This window comes from Arachis duranensis, chromosome 3 (genome assembly GCF_000817695.3).
Source record: "Arachis duranensis cultivar V14167 chromosome 3, aradu.V14167.gnm2.J7QH, whole genome shotgun sequence".
In the NCBI taxonomy this organism is placed as follows: Eukaryota; Viridiplantae; Streptophyta; class Magnoliopsida; order Fabales; family Fabaceae; genus Arachis; species Arachis duranensis.
The window spans coordinates 97,128,069-97,135,980 of record NC_029774.3 but is presented as its reverse complement, the minus strand read 5'-3'; the positions used below and the strand labels follow the sequence as shown (position 1 = coordinate 97,135,980).

At 40.6% G+C, this 7,912-nt stretch overlaps 1 non-coding gene across 1 annotated transcript; it reads right to left on the bottom strand.

The window, feature by feature from the left end:
* Nucleotides 1-4,828: 4,828 nt before the first annotated feature.
* Nucleotides 4,829-4,930, bottom strand: LOC127746460 (small nucleolar RNA R71). The gene has a single exon (XR_008008079.1). It is a non-coding gene; the product is annotated as a small nucleolar RNA R71 (small nucleolar RNA).
* Between the last annotated feature and the right edge of the window lie 2,982 nt (nucleotides 4,931-7,912).

Here is a 7,912-nt window from a genome sequence, read left to right as displayed (position 1 = left end):
TGGTAACGGACGAAGCCTTGGCGGCCGTCCTGGTCTGGGAAGAAGGAAAAGCCCAACAGTCGGTCTATTTTGTAAGCAAGGCGTTGCAGGATGCAAAGCTAAGGTACAACAAATTAGAAAAACTAGCATTTGCGCTCCTGACCTCATCCCGAAGGTTGAGGCAATACTTCCAGAGACATCGGATAACCGTCAGGACGGATCAAGCGATCCGACAAGTCTTGCAAAAGCTCAACCTGGTGGGAAGAATGATGACTTGGGCAGTCGATTTTTAATTTTCTCGAAAATTCTAGCAATTTTTGTTATTTCAATTTAGTATTCTATTTTTTATTTATTTTCGGAAAAAAAAATAAAACTTTGGAAACCATCTCTTTTGATTCTTGCATTCTTGTTTCCATTGGGTTATCTCACTGGGAGCTCTCTAGACTTTGACATAGAAGCTCCCTTTGTTTTCTTTGTCTCTTGTTTGCAGAGGAACTTAAAAATCACTATGGATTAGAATGAGGGTAATCATCCTAGAAGATTCTTGGGGTCTCATACAGCTCCCACTCCTGACCTCTATGGAAGGAGTATTTGTGTGTCTCCTATTGGAGTTGCTCACTTTAAGCTCAACCCAGAGTTGATCCTCCTAGTGCAGCAAAACTGCCAGTTCCATGGACTTCCACAAGAAGAACCCACAAAATTTCTTGTAGACTTCCTGCAAATTTCTGACACAATACGCACCGTAGGAGTAGACCAGGATGTCTACAAGCTGTTATTCTTTCCATTTGCTGTAAAGGGTCAAGCTAGGAGGTGGTTGGAAGCTCAACCTAGATCAAACTTGAATACATGGAATAAGCTGGTAGACAATTTCCTGAACCAATACTCCCCCAAGGAAGTTAACCCAACTAAGACTAGACATTCAATGTTTCAAGCAAGAAGAGAGTGAGTCTCTCTATGATGCTTGGGGGAGGTATAGAATGATGCTACAAAAATACCCCACAGAAATTTTTTCCGAATGGGTCAAACTAGACATCTTCTATTACGGACTCACAAATATGGCTAAGTGGTGCACGAAATTGTGATCTCAATGGCGCCAACAACTTGGTACGCACAATTGTAATCTCAACTCTTTTTCACAACTTCGCACAACTAACCAGCAAGTGCACTGGGTCGTCCAAGTAATAAACCTTACGTGAGAAAGGGTCGATCCCATGGAGATTGTTGGCTTGAAGCAAGCTATGGTCATCTTGTAAATCTCAATCAGGCAGATTCAAATGGTTATAGAGTTTTGTTAATTAAAAGATAAATAAACATAAAATAAAGATAGAAATACTTATGTAATTCATTGGTGGGAATTTTAGATAAGCGTATGGAGATGCATTATTCCTTTTGAATCTCTACTTTTCTACTGCCTTCATCCAATCCTTCATACTCCTTTCTATGGCAAGCTATATGTTGGGGGATCACCGTTGTCAATGGCTACCATCCGTCCTCTTAGTGAAAATGGTCCAAATGTGCTGTCACCGCACAGCTAATCATCTGTCGGTTCTCACTCATGTTGGAATATGATCCATTGATCTTTTTGCGTCTGTCAATATGCCCAACACTTGCAAGTTTGAAGCTCGTCACAGTCATCCCATCCCAGATCCTACTCAGAATACCACACACAAGGTTTAGACTTTCCTGATCTCAAGAATGCTGCCAATTGATTCTAGCTTATACCACGAAGACTCTGATCGTGAACCAGAAGGCTAAGAGATATGCATTCAAGCTTGTTTGCATGTAGAACGGGAGTGTTTGTCAGGCATGCATTCATAGGTTGATAATGATGATGAGCGTCACATAATCATCACATTCATCATGTTCTTGTGTGCGAATGGATGATGTCAGGGCATCTAGGCCAGTTTCACTGACCTTTTCTTTACTATTTTACGGTAGTTTCATGCATTTTCTTAGTGAATAAGGCAAGTTTTGGATGAAAATCAACTTACACCTTGATTCAAGCAACTATTGTGAATTTTACATGATTTCATGAAGATTTTGCAAGGATTGAATGACAAATTGATGATGCATAATCTCATGACTTGGGCTAGAGCTTTGATGCACTTTATTTGCTTGATTTCAAGACAAAGGAAGCAAGGAAGAACCACGTTAGTAGCCACGTTAATCTAATTAATGTGACCACTAACGTGGAATGGGAATGAGCTTGCAACGTTAATGAGAAAAGTGGTCGAAAATAACGCCTGCAAAGCCATCATAAACCCACGTTAATTGCCACGTTAACTACATTAACGTGGTAATGTGAAGATAAAGAGAGCTCCAGCGTTAGTGATAAATGTGAACACCACTAACGCTACAAAGTGGCAATTGGCCACGTTAAGAGTCACGTTAACTTAGTTAACATGAACTCTAACGTGGAAGGGAAGACAATGCCAATGTTAGTGACACTCACCTTTGTCACTAACGTTGGATCAAGCTAGCATTGCCCACGTTAGAGGTCACGTTAAGACCACTAACGTGAAAGTTAACGTGGAGCTAAGATTGATGAGCCAACATTAGTGACACTCACCTTTGTCACTAACGTTGGAGATGGCATTCACTACCACGTTAGTGGCCACGTTAACCTAGTTAACGTGAACTCTAACGTGGGAAAGAGGGGCGTTTGGAGCGTTAGTGACAAAGGTAAGTGTCACTAACGCTCTCGAAGATAGGAATGCCCACGTTAGGAGTCATGTTAGTTATACTAATGTGAACTCTAACGTAGGAAAATAGGGGCACAAGGCAACGTTATTGGAAAAGGTGATTCCCAATAACGCTTGCGAAGGATCATAAGGCAACGTTAGTGGTCACGTTTGTGCCACTAACGTTGAAGTTAACGTGGACTATATGGGGTTGGAACGTTAGTGAAAAAGGTGATTGCCACTAACGTTCTCGAACCCACAATTTCACTTAATGTTAAGATCACTAACGCCCATGCCTAACTCACACTTTTCTGCAAGCTGAGCCCACTAAAGATTATAACTGCTTCAACTCAAGATCTAAGGCCCACATCCAAGACTCGAAGAACTCACTAGAAGATCAAGAAGAGTAGTATATATAGGAGTAGTTTTGAACTATAGAGAAGCTTGGCACTTTGGAGAACTACCCTCTGTATATTTACTTTTCTGCATCTTTCTAGCTAAGCATGTATTCTTTTCTGCCATTTTCCATTTCCAGAGCTATGAACAACTAAACCCTTTTCATTGGGTTAGGGAGCTCTATTGTAATTTGATGGATCAATTATAGTTTTCATTCTTCTTCTTCTTTCTTCTCTTTTGATTTACTAGAAAGCTTTCGATCTTAATTCAATTAGTTAGTTGTCTTGGAAAAGAAACTCTCCATAATTGGATCTCCTTTGAGCCTTGGAAAAGGGATGAGGAGATTATGCTAGAAATGCTTTTTCATGTTGGACCAAATTGGGGTCTGGGCGGATATAGTGACATGTAATCCTCCCATGAGCAATTAAATCAAAGAATTGGGTAATTGTTCAAGTTTAGAGAGATTGGGTTGCCAAAGAATTGGAACCCAATCACTTAAGATTGCCAAGAAGATCAGTAGATGCTTTGATTGAGGAAGAGATGAAAAATGAATTTGATCCAGAGAATACAACATCTCCTGAGCCCAATGAATTCCCCATCTCTGATCTTACCTATTCTCTTTACTTTCTGCCATTTATTTCCATGTTCATCTCTCCAATTCCCCATTTAAGATTCTGCACTTTATTTTCTGCAATTTACTTTCCCGGCATTTAATTTCCTGCAACATCAAATACACTCTGTTTAGCTCAACTAGCATATTCTTCCAGTTAAAGTTGCTTGACCAATCAATCCTTGTGGGATTCGACCTCACTCTATTGTGAGTTTTACTTGATGACAATTCGGTATACTTGTCGAAGAGAAATTTGTTGAGAGACAAGTTTTCGTGCATCAAGTTTATGGCGCCGTTGCCGGGGATTGATTTTGTATCAACAATGATTAAGTTGGAAGTTCACTAGATTAAGTATTTTTCTTTTGTTTGTTTATTTTATCTAGTCATTTACCTTCAGTTTATTTAGTTTCTTCCTCACCCCTATCCCCTCGTTATTTTCTTTTTTCTTTGAATTTACTTACAATTCTGCTCAATAACCCACTAACTGTTTGATAAATTGCACCACTCATACTAACAATCACTCTAACAAGAATAATCACTTCATTTTATCTCTTGTTGTGTGCTCTGTTAGTTGTATGACAGGGAGAAGAGATAGAGCTTCAACTTCCTTTGATTCAGAACCTGAGAGGACCCTCCATAGATCAAGGAGAAAAGCAAGAGGGAAAAGAGTTATTGGTGCTAAGGAAGAAGAATATTACTTTGAAACAAACATAGAGGAGAATTTGGAAAACAATCATGAAGGAAAAGCTCATAACCATGCCAGAAAAGGCCCTACAAATCATGCTGGGTAAGAGAGGAGAGTTCTAGGCTCTTACATCAATCCAAATCCAGGAAACTATGGAAGTAGCATCCAAAAGCCCACCATTCATGCCAACAACTTTGAATTAAAACCCCAGCTCATCACCCTTGTTCAGAACAACTGTTAATTTGGAGGAAGTGCCCAAGAAGACCCCAATCAACATCTAACCACCTTTTTGAGAATATGTGACATTGTGAAGTCTAATGGAGTCCATCCAGATGTCTATAGGCTGCTTTTGTTCCCTTTTTCACTCAGGGACAAAGCATCCAAGTGCTAGAGTCCTTCCCAAAGGAGAGCTTAACAAATTGGGAGGACGTGGTGAACAAGTTTTTGGCAAGATTCTACCTTCCTCAAAGAATTAACAGGCTGAGAGCTGAGGTGCAAACTTTCAGACAACAAGACGGTGAAACTCTCTATGAGGCATGAGAGAGATTCAAGGACTTAACAAGAAGATGCCCACCGGACATGTTCAATGAGTGGGTTCAACTTCACATTTTCTATGAAGGTCTTTCTTATGAGTCAAAGAAGGCTGTAGACCATTCATCAGGAGGATCTCTAAATAAGAAGAAAACCATTAAAGAAGCCATAGATGTCATTGAAACGGTAGCTGAGAATGACTACTTCTATGCTTTTAAAAGAAGCAACACTCGAGGAGTAATGGAGCTGAACCACATGGATGCATTGCTGGCTCAAAATAAGATGATCACCAAGCAGCTAGCAGATCTTACCAAGAAGGTGGAAGAAAACTAAGTTGCAGCAGTCATCACTTCATCACCAGCTTAAGAAGGAGTGAATATAGGAGAAGAAGGTGACTGGGAATAAGCCAATTATATTGGAAACTCACCCAGACAAGTTCATGATCCATATTCCAAAACTTACAATTCTGGATGGAGAAATCACCCTAACTTTGGGTGGGAAAATCAGCAAGACCAAGGCCAAGACCAGAGACACCACAATCACAATCCCAACAACAATGTAACTCACCAACATCCCTCACATAGATCTTATCAACAACCACCTAATTTCAACCCACCATCACTAACTGAGGATAGACTTTCCAAGATTGAGGCTCTACTTGAAGACATATGTAAAGAAGTCCAAGACAACAAGGTGTTTAAGGATGAAGTGCGAGCTAATATCAAGAACCAAGGGGAAACCATCAAGAGACTAGAGTCCCAAGTAGGGTATCTATCTCAACAGTTTCCCAAACCCACTGATGGTTTTCCCAGTGACACAGAGAAGAATCCAAGAGGAGAAGCAAAGAATGTAAGGTGGGAAGAATGCAAGATGATCACCACAAGTGATGAGAGGAGTGTGGAGGAAGTAGACACACAAACAGAACACCTCCAAGATAGTCCAAAGAAAAATCATGAAGAAAGAAACCATGCACCCCAACCCACACTTAGGGGAGAGCTAAAGAAAAGGGAGATCCTGAACACATATGCACCCTTTCCCCAAAGGCTCAAGGGTGGTGTAGCAGGGAGAATGTATTCAAGGTTCCTCGACATGTTTGCATCTCTTGATGTAAATATACCATTCATTAAGGCCCTCCAGCAAATGCCTTCCTACATCAAATATATAAAGGAGCTACTAGCCAAAAAGAGTTCATTGAAGGGTGGACAAACAATAAAGATGAACAGGGAGTGCAGTGCCCTCATTCAAACAGAGCCACCTATAATGAAGAAGGATCCAGGGAGTTTCCACATTCCCTGTGCTATAGGAGAGACAATGATTGATAAGGGGCTCTGTGACCTGGGAGCAAGCATCAACTTAATGCCTCTATCCCTCATGAAAAAGCTTCAAATCAATGAGCTAACACCCACAGATGTAATCATCAAATTGGCTGACAAAACTCAAAAGCAGGCAATAGGAGTGGTTGAAAACGTGTTAGTGAAGGTTGGGAACTATTTCCTGCCCACGGACTTTGTTATCCTGGAAATGAAAGAGAATCCCATCCATCCCATTATCCTGGGAAAGCCATTCTTAGTCACAGCCAGAGCACTTATAGATGTGGAGCGAGGAGAGCTAGTATTGAGAATACATGATGAACAGCTCACCTTCAATGTTTTCAAACCCTCGCAAGAAGTAGATCATGATAATAAAAAGTCAGAGGAAGAGCACAAAAAAGGGTTGATAGAAGAGGCAAGCATGGGAGCACAAGTACCACACCTGAAAATCCACATTAGTGACAACCAATGTGATCAGAAGAAGCAACACCCAAGTGTAACCCAAAAGGAACCAGACCCACCAGAGTCATATGAGACAAGCAACAAAACTTTCCTCAAAGAGAAAACCACAAGTAGCAAGGTGACATCAAGAGACACAAAAAAAAGGCCCCAAGGGGATGAAAAAACAAGAAAATCCCTACAGAAGATTTCTCTCCAGGAGATGAAGTGGTCTCTTCCTACTTTCCATCTATACCAACTCATCTCCCCACCATTCCATCTCAGCTGCCTCCAGTGTACACCATCAATAAAATCTTGTCCTTAGAACATGTGGAACTTGTCAACAAGGCCAATGGAAACAGGTTCACTGCAAGGGGGGAAGATTTGAAGCACTACCAACCACCTTGACAAGGACCAAACGTCAAGCTAATAACGCTAAAGAATCGCTTCATGGGAGGTAACCCATGTTCTACACCCTCTCTCTTTAATCTCTAATAGTAGTAATAAAGCAAATTTCATGGACTCTAATTCAACTTCGACAAACAATATAAGAATTCCTACATGCAGCATATAGTACATGATAAGTTTGGTGTTCAAGGCACACCAAGAGGGCTTGAACACACTCAATGGTATGAGATTCTTTTTGAGTCTTGTTACACCATATGATCACGAACAAGTTTGGTGCTACCAACATTGCATGCATGGGAAATTGAGTGGTCGATTGATTTGTATTCATGAAAAGCATTTAGTTATTTCAAAAAAAAAACAAAAGAAAAAGATTTTAATAGTAGCTATTTCACACTTTAATTCTTCCCACCAAAAATTCAATTAACCATTTTGCATTCCCTTTGTCTTGTATAGGAAATCAAGAAGGGTATTGGTGGTACTTGATAGGACAATCAAAGAAAGGAGATTCGGCCACTACACCAAGGAGACTACACACTTGTCTTCAAGGGGAGTATCTTTGGAAGTGTTGCCATGCAACATTGGGAGTTGGATAGCCTTGGAGACCGAACTAAGACCCTCATAAAAGGGGTGATCCTCGTGCTCATCCAATGGCAACCCCCAACCGTCCATCATTTAAACAGCACTATCAATCTATACCTTTCAAACACCCATCATCCCTCTATATAAATGATCCCCATTCTACAACCTCTCCGTACACACTTGTTATTCTCATTCATCTCCCTTCCTTCTCTCGAACACACACACTTCATCCTCCATCAAAAGTTTTATACACACCCTCCTAGCCACATCTTGTGAGCCGCAAATATACCAACCA